Source organism: Solanum lycopersicum, chromosome 4, assembly GCF_036512215.1.
Source record: "Solanum lycopersicum chromosome 4, SLM_r2.1".
Classification (NCBI taxonomy): domain Eukaryota; kingdom Viridiplantae; phylum Streptophyta; class Magnoliopsida; order Solanales; family Solanaceae; genus Solanum; species Solanum lycopersicum.
Window position 1 is genome coordinate 27,967,137 of NC_090803.1, and position 14,812 is coordinate 27,981,948.

Here is a 14,812-nt window from a genome sequence, read left to right on the forward strand (position 1 = left end):
AGAAAGCTCTAGTCTACACCGTAAGAGGAAAGTCCAAATATGTGGCACTATCCCTTCGACTAATTAATGAAGATACTTATATGGAGACTGACCATGCATATGTCAGGTCCACTACTAGGATATCCTCTATGACACCAGACACCACACAAAATAAATCTCGGTAGGTGGTTTCTGTTGTAGTCAATACCTCTTAGTCTAATAAGAAGGATATACTAATCGAATAGCTCTACCTATGCTTCCGTCTCCAGCTTTGCATTTGGCTCCAGTTCTTATGGCTCCAACGCCTCATCTTTTGAGGATAATAGTGTTAATGTCATCCTAGTGCCTCCAAACACAGATCCTTCTCTAGTTGTTGAGTAGCCTAAACGGTGGTGCATGAGTGGCAAGTGGCATATATATACAGATTCTACGATTCTGAATGAGAAATAATAAATAGCTCAATTGATTACTAAGGAGCGTCGGGCAATCACAGGAAGCCTTCTTACTATGGCCAACATATATGGTCTCTTTTAGAGGCACATGTGCGAGTTGATGGCTCTAGTCTTGGGTCCTACACCGAGGAGATCGTTAGGGAGTTCTATGATTCCTATGCAGCCACCCTAGGAGGATCCACTTACCTCTACACTATTTATAAGGGTTTGAGGTTCATATATCTGATACCACCATCCATAGGTTCCTTTATGGTTCGGTCCACACTATAGCAATCAACATGTCGGAGGTTGATTATCGCTAGGACATCTTTAACAGCAGGGCAATACAGAGGAATGTCGAAAAGAGGGAGTTTCTTTTTCTCTGGTTATCCCATCACTTTGCTACATATAAAGTGCCAATCGAGTGGGTACGCACCCCATCTTGGGAATAAAAAATGACACCCTAACATTTGTGGACAAATTCTACTTGTTATTAGGGAGAAACTAGGTGTCTCCTATGCAGGCAAACAATGTGCTTACATGGGTTCGTGCAGGAATAATTGAAGCTCTAGTTGGTGGGTTCAAGATGGATTTTTCTCGCATGTTGATTGTGAAGATTCACGAGAGGACCTTTAAAGCCACCATCACTTACCTCTTTCCATGCCTCATTTTTTAGATATGCAGCCATATTGGAGTGTTAGTTTATCACAGCGACAAGTTGATTCATGCGACCAAGACCCTGGATATTGCACTGATTCAAGATTAGGCAAATGAAGCAGCACCACGCAGAGAGCCATAAATTAAGGGGCAACAATTTTGAGCAAGCTTAGTTAATGATGTGAAAAAAATACAAGGTGTGGAGTCTTCCTCTCCAGCCCCTAGTGAGTATGCCCCGGCTTTCCATTCCCTGGCCACCAATCAGGCCCCTAGTTTCCCAAGAGCCACTCACTCTTCAAGTTCTGCTACCATGCCTCTAGCCTCTGTTATAAAGCTGGAGTCCCAAATGGCTAAATTACTTCAGCATGTGCGGCCATGGATGAAGCATGTGATTGAGAAGTTCATGACTAGGGTTGAGAAGCGTATGGAGAAGATAATGGACCATAAGGTTTAGGCCATACACCAGCGTCGTGATGCGTTCAAGTGGCATGTCTTATAGCGACCATCCCCCACCGCCGATGTTTATTCCATCCTGATGGAGCTAGCTAGTATTCCGAATAATCTTAATGCCTTTATCCCTCCACTTGAGATTGATCATGAGTCTCCCTCCACAGCATCGATTGATTATACAGTGTTAGATTTACTATTCAAAGATGAGATCTCATCGCATGATTATTCCCCCATGCTAGGAAGCGCCCCCGCACCACTCGGACATCTAAGGACACAAACTGATCGTGTGGTGAGAGTTTATGGAAGCACTAGTGAGGGTGCTGATATGATAGATGTGGGCACTATTGATTGTGGATAAAGTGTTGATCCATTGGGCTTTGGGAAACTTGATCCACCTACTTGTTAATTTGTCTTCGGAGTTTTTGCTCTATAGGTTTGCTTCACCTTCACCCTAATCTTTACTCTGTGTTTTTCTATTCCTTGAAGACAACTTCACTTTATTTTTTGGGGGTGGGGTAAATGGATTATGAGTTATACGGTGAAGTCTGAGTAACCCAACTCATGGTCCTGTATTTGGGTTTTCTTGCATGTGTTGTTTCTCCCTAAGAGACTATTTTTATTTATGTTGAACCTATATCTTTTAGGATTGTATGTGTAGAAGCATGAGAAGAACAAAATCATGATGGAATAATCAAGAGAGCAAAACTTGTCAAGAAGTTGCGATATGTGCTAGAATTTGTAGGCTAAACAGAGTTAAATATGTTAGCTCTAAGTATGACATGATAAATAACAAATTTGATCTCATTATTTAAGTTAAGACTTGAAATAGGTAATCTAATAATGTGATAAAGAAAATTTTAATGTTCATACAGTTTGTGCCAATCTAGCACTTGCTCGTTGGTCCAGCTAAGATAATCTAGGTTAGAAGTTGGGAAGTGATCATAGGACATTTTTCAAAGTATTACAAATAAGCCTAATATTATACAACCAACTGAAATCAATATTCCACTTGATTCAAATACTCGATCCTAAAATAGACTATATTTTACTCACCTAACTCACCTTCCCTAAAATAAGTTTTTTTTGCCCCAGTCCATCCTTTGACATGTGCACCTTGACTTAGGCCAAAAGTCTAACTTGAGGGAGTCTAATAAAAAAAGTGACCTCAATCTTGGCCCTAACATTGTATATTGTGCATCTCAATTTATGGATTTTCCATAATTTGAGGGTGGCTAGGAAAGAGGAAACCGAAAGGAAAAAAGGGTATGAAAAGAGTTTTGTGCCGAAAAGAGAAGGAAATGGATAGAAGAGGATGTGACATTGTGACAAACAAGAAAAATGATGATTCGTCTTGCTTATCCGTCATACTTGCAAGAGACTTTCCTTCAGGGGTCTCCATATCAACATAGTTGAAGTAAGACATGATGTGCCCCATAACGGTCCGTCGTACTCCTGATGAGCCGTCACCTGGTCCGTCGTGTTACACTGTTACTGCAAAAAAGTCATTACAGCTTAGCAATTATATTTATTTTGTTTTGTTTGTTCTCGTCTTTTTTCCTCGTTCTCATACAAATATTGATTCTTTAGAGGTACTATCTCTTATGGCACCAACACAAGATCGAGTTTACGCACGTGGGCGATCAAAGTCTGTCTCCCCGTCTGGTCATTGGCTCTGATGATGAGCATGACCCCGAGTACGTGCCCCCAGGCACTGCCACTCCATCACGAGTTGCACGTGCTACCAAACCTACACCCAAAAAGGTGGTGTCCGGCGTAGTCACTTCCTCCCAGTCTGATGAGGAGTGCACACTTACCGGCACACCTTCTGGGTCAGCTACTCATGAAGAAGGAGCGCCTGGATCCTTAGGAGTTTCGTGGTCGAAGGAATCGTCCGGGTCTGATGAAGTCCCTGCACCCGCCATAGCTGCACAGTCTGCCTCGTCTGATGAGGCTGACATTTCGGAATCCACTCCCGGCTCACCGACTCATGCTATCACCCCAGTTGCCGACCATCCCAACCGGTGGTGTGTCGACGGGAAATATCAAGTTTATTAAGACTCAAAGTTTTTGAATGATAAAGGAGTAATGACACGGACCCTTACACTGGAAAGGCGGGTCCTTAAGAGAAGTCTCCTTACCATGCCAGAGGTCCACAACATCTTCTCCAGACACCAACAAGAGTGGACAACGCGTTCTTTGGTCCGCTATAGTGAAGAGTTGGTACGAGAGTTATACGCCTCTTACGTGGCTACTCTCAGATCACAAATTGATAGGCGGGATGCCCCCGCCAAACAGGCCCCACTTGAGCATGTCCGAGTACGTGGCATTCAGGTTGACATCTCCCTTCCTTCCATCCGCGGAATCTATACGGCGAGGATGTTGATGCCAACCAGACCCCTCTCACCACCGAGTTTGAATACCGGTGGCAAATTTTAAAAGATGGACAATTCTTGCATAAGCCATCGCTGAGAAAGACCACCAAAAGGTGGATGGCCCTTCACTTTTCTTGTGATGGAGAGGGTGTCGACTGGGTACAGAGCCAAAGGGAGCCATCAAGAAGGCTAATTTGACCTTCACAACTAAGTTCTTATGATTTATTGTCTGCCACTACCTTTCCCCCGTGGTCGTTGATAATATAGTCACATGGGATCGTGCAGTTCTAATAGCGGCGATTATAGCCGGGTTTGAGGTAGACTTTCTTTGGCTTCTATAGGCGGTCATGTACGAAAGGGCTTTTAAGGTCACAACTACTTACCCTTTTACATGTATGATATTATCCTTATGCAGGTCCGCAGGTGTGCCCATCTGGAACATTGATAAGCTCAAGACTTCGTTGAACACTGTTGATATGGGCCTCATTAGGGATGAGGCTAATGAGTTGGCTCTACGCAGAGGGACCCGTCTAGAGTTGCCTTCACTTGGTGAAAATCTGGCTGATACGGTAGCACAGGCTCGCACGGCTACTCAGGCTGCTTCATAAAGCACTGACACTACCCCAGTTGAGTCTATTCTGGGTAGTAGCACTACCCTTACCTCCTCTCGCTCAGCCCCTTTCCCCGATCTGGTCCCGCTTGCTAGGGTCCAGAAACTAGGGGCACAGATGGCTACACTTTTGCATCACATCCAACCTTGGATGCAGAGGTCTATTGCTGAGGTAGAAGAGCGCTTGGAGCAGAAAATTGTCCAGCACACAGAGCGGAATATCACTGAGGTTCATAAGCGCTTGGACGCTTTTGAGTTGCGGGTGATAGCCCAGCCAGCCCCTCAGGTGGACCTGTCGACCTTTAGGGCTACAGTCAAGAGTATTCGAGTGGACATTTATATAATCCTAGAGGCCAGGTTGCCTAATTCTGAGGACTCTTCTGCAGAGCCTGCTGGACACAATGATGGAGGCCTTATTCTCCATTTTTGAGATTCCACCACCTCCACCTCGAGATCATACAAAGAGGCGTAAGATTCGAGAGGAGGGTGAGTCTAGAGCACGAAAGAAGGAACGTCATGAGATGGAGGTTGCGAGGAGAGCCTCACTTGCAGATGAGGAGGCGCTTCGGATTAAGGTTGTAGAGTCAGTTGTTCGGGCATATAGCTCCAGAGATGTGGCGATAGCGGGAGGGACTGCTGATAGTGTTTTTGCTAATGAGGAACCTACTAAGGGTGTCTATACTACAGAAGTAGTGGGTTCCGGGGAATCGGACCCACCATTTTGCTGATCGTCAGTGCTTTGCGCCCCAGGTTTGCTTCACCTACCACTCTCGTACTTCAATTTTTTTATGCATTGGGGACAATTGCATGTCTTTTTATTGGGGGTGGGGTAAAAGGAACGTGAGTGATAGGGTGAAGTCTAAGTATCCCAATTCACTATCCTCTTTTGGGGTTTTCCTACCTGTGTTCTTTTTCCCCAAGAGACTGATTATTTTTGTTGTTGAACCGGCATGTCTATATCTTGTGTACATAGTTTAACTCTGAAGTATGATGGCTAAAATGATATCTTGATGAAATGAAAATGATGCATGACTAGGCATAGTAATTGATAACTGTATGGCTCTAAGCACTACATAGAGATACACAACTGCATGACCCTAAGTCTAAAAATTCAAACTAGGTGTCTGCTAATCTAGTAAAGTAATGAGATGTCATGTGAGTATGAGGAAGATTTGAATAGTCTACTAACTTGTCTGGTTAGTCCTGCTAAAAGTAAGTTGTAACAGACCATTAGGAAAGAATCATAGGCCCTTGTTCAATACAACCTATTTTTAGCCTAAAAAATGAAATAATCCTTCTTTGATCCAAATGATTTGAGCTTAAACTAGACCTTTCTTTTTCACCCCAACTGATCATTTCTGGGAATAATGTGTTTGTCGTGGTCTCTCTTCGGACATGTACACCTCAGCTTATGCCAAAAGCATAAGTTGAGGATGGCTAATGCAGTAAACAACCTTTTCATGGTCGTAACCCAACTTTGGTATTGTGTACTTTGACTCATGGCAAAGCCATTATGAGGAATGCTCTGGGAAGTGGGGTTGAAAGAACAAAGAGAGAGAAAGAACAAAAGTAAAGTGACTCAAGAACCAGTTGAAAGAAAAGTGAAATAAAAAAAAAAATACAATAAATACAAGCAAGAAAAGAAGAGAGTCACTTACACAAATGAACAAAAAGGGGAAACTATACCTAAATATACCCTACCTGACCCTGAGCCTATATTACAATCTAAGAAAGTCATATCGTGATCCCAAAAGTTGTATAATGAACTTAAAGCAGTGAAAATATGGGCAAGCTTATGGAAATATGTATTAATGAATTGTGAATTTGTTCTGAGAGTGAGTGTTGAAAAGTAATCCTTACACTCAAAGTGAAATCATTCTTTGAAAAATGAGGATGTTGTTTTGAAGTGAGGAGACTAGTTGCAATACCTGAAATATTAGCACCTCAGTGAGAAATTGAAGAGGATAGGTGTTAGTGCGCGGTGAGTCTGTGTCATGGTTTGATTCCACATAATTCAAGCCTAATAGTGATAACATGCATAAATATGATGAGACTAGTCGGGATTGATAGACAAATGATTGCAAAATATAAAACATGTATACTATTGTACAAAGACTTTTTAGCGAGTCATAGTGCGTCACTTGAGGACAAACAACGAATTTACATTGAGGGTGTTGATATACCGTGGTTTCACGGTATTTTTAATGCTTTTTCCTTAATTTTAGTGTGTGTCCAAAAGCCTTTTTGTATTAATCTCTATGTAAGTTACTTTGTATTTGCAGGAAATCTATCTAAAGATGAACGCGGATGTTTTTGACCTCGAAATGCATAAAAGTTACCACCTACGAAGCTTGTGACGGTCCGTCATGCCTATCACGGTCCCCTTACAGCCCGTAGGTGGCATTGTTATAGTTAGAATTATCAAATTAGGAACCTGCGGGGAACTTTTAAACCCTAGTTACTTGTATTAATTGATTAAACTCCAACATTTGAATCTGTTAGTTGCCTATTATAATTTAGCTAGCTATTTTTATTCATTTAGAAATAACCCCCCCCCTTTTTATTGTCTTTGTTTTCTAAGTAAATAATAGTAATAATAGATTGAAGTTAAGTCTGAACTATTTTCCTTGTTGAAACGATCCCAACCTCAATAGTTTGGTTCTTTAGTTGATACGACCGCTTTACTTCTTATTTGAGAAGTAAGTTTGGGCGTTATCAGCAATTCAAGTTGAGATTTTAGGTTTCTTCTACTCTAATCATAAGTTCATTAATTATTCTTCTATAAATATGAAATGTGTTGTTCCTAGTATGAGTAGCTAAATTCATAACTAGAGTTGTGGGAACCATGAGCAATTAACATCATAGGAATAATAAATAAGTAATTCTTGACTAGTGTTTATGCATGCATTCACAATTCTTTCACTTAGAAGTCTTTTTAATGGTGTACAACATTAGATTTCTCCTTATTGCTACTTTTCGGACAAATGAGGTAGTTAATAAGAAAAGAATTATCAGCTGAGATTTAATGTGATACTATCTGATAGTTTAATGTTAATTGGTGCATAGTGAAAGCTAATACATATCTTAATGTGATGTCTAATATGAGGTAAAGTATGGTTAGTAAATTATACACACTTATCCAGACCAAGGTGCGGGTTAAATTCTCTATTTGGCGGACCACACACTTTATGATTAAATAACTTACTCCTTTGCATGGGATACACTAGGAAAGGATTACTTATTATTAGGATTACAGCATTATGAGCTCATGGGGAAAACATACATCCTAGTTTCTCTCTCTCGTTGATAATAATGAAGCGTGAATCTTTATCACTTGTTACTTAACAACAAATCAGTTATTTGTTACACAACCCCCCCCCCTCCCTTACTTACTTGTCTCGAAAGAAAACTGACTAAATGAACACAATGGTGAGTGATGTTTAGGTCTAAAGTATATTCCTTGTGGGATCGACCTCAACCTACTTGCTGGATTCTTTATTTGACAATGATCGCTTATACTTCTTTAGGAGGTGTTATTTGAGTGTATCACAAAATACCCTAGTATCATAGTCATTACAATCCTATTCATGCATAGTTTCAAAGCATCAATTCATGATCCTAAAATAGTCATATAGCATATGTTCATATGATATACTTTGAAAATATGTAATTTGAATCAAAGTGTGCATGATAAGATTAAATAAAATGAAATATACCATAAACTAGAACCCATGAAGAATCATACAAAACCTAGACAGTTGGGTAGAATTCACAAAAGAATTTAGGAAGTTCTTGGGGCTTTATGGATGCAAAGAAATACATTGATGAATTTCCAGCAACCTTGATGAATCTAATACATGGAATTGGGGAAGAGAACTTTGAGCTTGAAGAACTATATTGTCTCATTTCTTGTAAATTTGTGTTCAAATATGAAATGACCATTCCGTCCTTCCCCTTCGTATTTTCATATTTTGTTTGTATCTCAGGATTGGTTAGTATGGTCCATGATGTATCAGGTGTGGTTTTTTGGTGATTTAACCCTTTTCAGTTTTGAATTCTTGTTATGGTTGACTTTGGTCAACATTTTGAATACTGGACATAGGATGAAAATTCTATCAGTTCCCTCATGTTAAAAACATTGAGTTTAACCTAATAATATGGTTGGTTAGGTTTCCGAGGTCTTTAGTTGAAGACATATGGGGGAAAAGTTGAGTTTTAAGTCTTAAGAGTAGTCTAGGAGGGCAATTTCTTGATTTAACTTCTTTTCGGAAAATCCGATGATTTCATTCAGTCTAAAGTGTCAAATTTAATGGGTTAGCATATCCATCCTATTTTTATCGGACTACAAACAATTTCTAAGGTTCCGATAGGAAACTTTGATATTTGGCTTTTCTGGTGTCTAGAGAAATTTCACCTTTTACTGCGTCAATATAGTCAAAGGCAATTAAATAGAACAAATATTTAAAGGGAAATATGTCTTCCAAAATTAAAAGGAAAAGAGGTCTAGTCCAGTTCTCAACTGCCTCAATTTTTTTAGACCATCTCGAACTCACCTCTATTTTACTCTCATTTGGATAGTAAAATAAAGAATGACCTCTCCAACCACCCTCCATTTCAGTTTTTATTGTCCACTAGGATTTCGCTATATTTCACCATAAGTGCATAACTACTGTTCACACCCAGAAAGTCGGGCAACTTTATCTTAAGTATTGCGAAAGACACTAAATATTTTTAGGGAATAACATTCTACAAAAGGACATACTTTTAAGAAAATATTTTCATCGAACAAAACATATTGTACAAATTTAGAAACATGAATGAAAATGTAGCAAATTGAACAACATATGTCCAACCAAGGTAATTTGTACTCGTACCCAATACTTACATCAGTTCATTGAAGACATGACGTCGCATGCTTAACTTACATATTCTTTTCTCTAAATTATAGTTAGTCGACACATGATAAACTTTACTTATTAACTTAATTATGGTAAGATAGTCTGATTAGGCATAAATATCACGTGCGAGTATGTTTTAATTATGCAGAAGGGTCTAAAATATACTTATAGTATAAAAATTGGTACCAAAATACCCCTCGTTTACCTGTTGGCCTCAAAATACATTTGGGGTTAACCTTTAGGGACCAATTTTACCCTTTTGGCTAATAAAGACTACTTAGTCAATATATTTAATTATTTGATTTATTACATGGCATGTTATAATTGGTTGGAAATTTAACCCAAACCACCATATCCACCCGGGGCCACCCGACCTATCTTACAAAATACCTAACCCATCCATATTAAACATCCATTACCCATTTCTTTAAACAAAACCCTAAAAATTTCCGTCAACTTCATCAATTCTTGTGTAAAATTATACTGTTAACCTGCATTTGTGTAAAATTGAAAAACAATTCATAATTTTGATGCTGTAATAATTTGCAACTTGCTGTAAAATTTGCAGATTTCAGTAAAAATTTGCAGATTGATTTTGTTGTAAAATTTAAAGATTACATTTTGCTGTAAAAATTTACAGATTGTAAACTACTGTAAAAATGTTGTCTAATTTGCAGATTTCAGATTGTTGTAAAATTTGCAAATTGCATTTTGCTGTTAAAATTTTCATATTGCGAGTTGCTGTAAAAAATTGCAGATTACTATAAAATAGCAGATTGGTGTAAAAATGCAGATCGATAAATGGTAAAAATGCAGATTGCTAACTACTTTTCCATTACAATCAAGAGATCAACAGAATTGCTAACAACTTTCAACAGGCAAAACAAGACATTATAACAATTATAATCTGCAGATTGCTAACATTACATTAAAATATAAACGACTAACCACACTACTAGAAAAGAGCAACTACCAACGACTACACACTACTAAAACAGAGCTACACCAAACTACTAATGACTACACAGTACTAGAACATAGTTACAGCAAACTACTAATGACTACACACTAGTAGAACAGAGCTACACCACTACATAAAGCTTATCATTACCACCAAGAGAGATAAAAAAAATTAGGAATACGATGATCACGTTTATGAGAATGGTGAAATCTTTCATGCTGAAAGGTTTCTCCCAAATGGTGATTACTATAGTGGTTATTGGCTTCACAATTTCCCTCGTGGACAAGGTAAATATTGGTGGACGGGTGAATGTATTTCCGTTGGAGATTGGTTTCATGGCAAAACAATGGGGAAAAGTATGTTTAGTTGACCCTCGGGGGTAATGTATGAAGGTAATTTCAAGACTTAATTATGGATGGAGATGGTACATATACGGGTATCAGTGGGACGGCCTGGTCCTCCACATCACTAGATTTGAAGCCATCAACGTTTGATCCTCCAGAGAAGTATTGGACTAGATTCACAACAGAAGGATCCAAGATCACACTTCCTCATCCGTCATGCGAATTAAGATAGAAGGATTATTCTTCGAAAGTTTTTAGGTAAGGTTTCATTTCTATTACTTGTTAAAAATGATGACTTTAGAACAAGTTGAAACTAATGATCATTGATTGTAATGTTCCTCGGGGCATTACGGATGTTATTTAAAGTGTATGCAGCTGATTATATGATATCGATCTGTGGTAATGATTCTCTCTAAAACCTTTATTCCGCTGAAAAAAGTGAAAGTTTTCTTACATGACAACGATGGTCGATGTATAATCAAAACAATGAAGAAGGCATAAACAGAAGTAAGTATCTAAATAACTGTAATTTTTTTCTGCAGTACTTCCCCTTTTGAGGAACAATATTATGAATTTCAATTCCACCCGTTTCCTTTGGTTTATGGATTTCAATGCTACCCATTTCCTTTAGTTTTTTTTCAATTGGTTTCTTTCCCTCAAAATTGAATCTAATTCAATCTTTTGATTGTGACTAATCAATGACACATGACTTTGAAGTTTACTTTCGATTCAATCAATAACCACAAGATAATGAGACAAGATGACAACATTTGAAGAATCGATGTCCATTATTCTCAAGGGTCATAGCAGTAAAATATTTTTGCTATCAATCCACACTTACATATGTACGAGACTCAACTTGTTTAGGAGAAGAAAAAGAAGAAATGTCAGCATGGAAACATCACAAAATTCAACAAATCTAATGAAGAAGATGATTTCCAAAAGAGCTCCAAAAGCTGATGAAATTGGGGGTAAATTATTAGGGTTTTGTTTAAGAAAAAGGTAATGGATCATGTTTTGTTTGGATGGGTTGGGTATTTTGAATGTTCGGGTGGATAGGATGGTTAGGGTAAAATAAATTAGACTTTAATTAATTAAATTTCCAACAAATTACAACATGACTCGTAATAAATGAAATAATTAAATATATTAAATAAGTAGTCTGTTAGCCAAAAGGGTAAAAAGGTTAACTCAATGGTATTTTGAGACCAAAAGGTAAACGAGTGGTATTTTTTTCAAATTCTGATACTATAAGGGTATTTTAGAACCTTCTCCATTTTAATTGTCTCACCTAAATTTTTAAGCTGAAGTTACCTTATTATTAAAAAAAATCAAAACTTGTAATATCTTATAATAAAATGGAAAGCATATTGTTTCCTTTCCATGTTTCATTGCCAATGTAGAAATAATTTCTATCCTTCAAACATTCAACATTTCCATATAAACACATGATCTCTCTCTCTTCCTCCATCAACAATCACCCTTTTATTTGATATCAGTAGAAAAAATAGAGAGACAATGGTAAGAGGAAAAGTTGAGTTGAAGAAAAATGAGAAAACATCTTACAGGCAGGTAATCTATACAAATCGAAGGAAGTGCCTGATGTAAAAGGCAAAAGAGTTATCGATATTATGTGAAGTGAGTGTGGGAGTAATAGTTTACTCCCACAATGGGAAGCAGTACGAGTATGCTAGCCCAAGGTATGATTAAATCAATTTATACCAGTTAAAAAAATAAATATTGAATCAAAATCATTATTTGTGTAAAGATCTCACTAAAAAAGTAAGCATTGTTTCGTATCATGACTTGATGTCGTTCTCCTAGCAGTGAATGTGTGTGAGCATGTGTACAGATAACACTATTCCTAAAAATTTCATTCTATCTAAATAATGGATGCTAGATCGGCAAATTGAATGATAGTTTTATTTCAATTATTGTGAAGGCTTCACTGCTAAATTATATGAATATCATTCTATCTCAATAACGGATGCTAGATCGGCAAATTGAATGATATTTTTATTTCAATTATTGTGAAGGCTTCTCTGCTAAATTATTTATTTTTATTGTTATTATTAAGTAATAAATTATTATAGAAATTAAATTCTCTTTGTTTTTTAATATAATTATTTGTAACATCTCTTTTTTTTTGGAAGTGTGGAAGATGTTCTAGCCAGATACAATATTATTGCGGAATCTAATTTTGAACTTGTAATGGTTGATACTGTTGGAACTAAGGTTGTGAATTAAATATATTTTTCCACATAAATTAATTGATTACATTAATTATGTATTTGAATTAAATATTATTTTCAATTTAATTATTTTAATTAACTAGTAGTCCCAAACTAAGATAAATATCCTTGAGATGAAGTTGCAGTGTTGCATAGGAAGCAAAGGTATGTTTTTCTATGAATTTTGCTTTAATAAACAAGAAATTTTCTAAAGGGGTGTGTAATAGATTTTTTTTACGGGATTAGAGTGTGAATTTTAGGCTCGATAATAATATGTTAGGTTATTAGCATTTTAAGATTAATATTTAACATGTTAAATTGCTTTATTTTGGAGTTATAAGAATGGACATTGGAATGGATGACTTCTACATCATCCATTAGCATTGCTTATCCATCAATATATTTCATTCTTAATTCCTTCATTACTCTTTGTAACCTATGTAACTCCCATTGTAACCTATGTAACTCCCATTGTAACCTATGAAACTCTTAAGGCCATTATCTTCACTATTTACTACCTCCATTATCTTCATATGCATTGCAAGGAAGACTTCTTGTAGTATAAATAGTGGTAGTCTTCATTTGGTTTTAGAGACACACAATTCATAAGAGAAAACAAAGAGTGAAAGAGTAGGTCTAAAAGATAGTTCTTATTAGTTGAAGAGAGGCGTTCTTTTGTTTAGAGCTTTGGACTCAACTCTTGTCCAGAGTTGTTGAGTTATACTTTGTGAAGGCTGTTGTATCTTGGAGGGGACAAGTCAAAGAGGACTACAGCTGGACCGGTGAAAAAATTTGCTGCAGTGGGCTTGAATCTCCTTAAAGAGAGCGAGACATCCGCGCCTCAACCTGAAGAGATTACTTTATTCATTTTATTTTCAATTGTAATCTTGCAATTTTATTATCTTGTAAGTTTTTTCACTAACAATTTTAAGGAGATTCAAAGATGGCTACAATTGAAAAAACCGCGGATGTCAAGATGGGAGATCTTAACAAGCCATTTCGGTTCAATGGTAATCATTTCAAAAGATGGAAGGGTAAAGTACTTTTCTACTTAAGTCTTCTCAATGTTTCTTATGTATTAACGGAGAAGAATCCAAATAAAGAAGACATCACCACTATGAATGATGATGAAACTATTTCTCATCCAGATAAAGTGGAAAAGTACGATGGTGATTCCTATAAGTGTCGGTATTATCTTCTTAATTGTCTATCTGAGAATTTTTATGATTATTATGATAGAACTTACTCTAGTGCAAAGAAAATTTGGAAGGCATTGCAGAGTAAGTATGATACCGAAGAGGCTGGAGCGAAAAAATATGCAGCTAGTAGATTTTTTCGTTTCCAAATGGTGGACAAAAAATCAATGGTAGATCAAGCTCAAGACTTCATCATGATTGTTGGAGAGCTTAGGTCCGAAAAGGTTAAAATTGGAGATAACCTTATTGTTTGTGGCATAGTAGATAAACTACCACCTTATTGGAAGGAAAATCAAAAAGCTATGTGCCACAAACAAAAGGAAACCTCTCCTGAAACCTTGATAATGAAAATCCGCATGGAAGAAGAAGCAAGGGGCCAAGATGCACTTTTACAAACAGAAGAGAACAACATCACATCGAAGGTAAATTTAATTACTTCAAATAATGCTACTCCTGAAACTCACAAAAATACTTCTTTAAAGCCTGAGAAGAAAAAATTTAAGAAAAATAATGGTAGACCTCCCAAGAAAAATAATGGTGAAAATCACCAAGCACAAAATCAACAAGTTCAAGAAAAGGGACCATGCTTTGTTTGTGGCAAGAGTGGGCATATTGCTCGATTTTGTAGATTCCGCAAACGTGGTCCTAACTCTTAGGCAAACGTTACCGAAGAACCTTTTGTG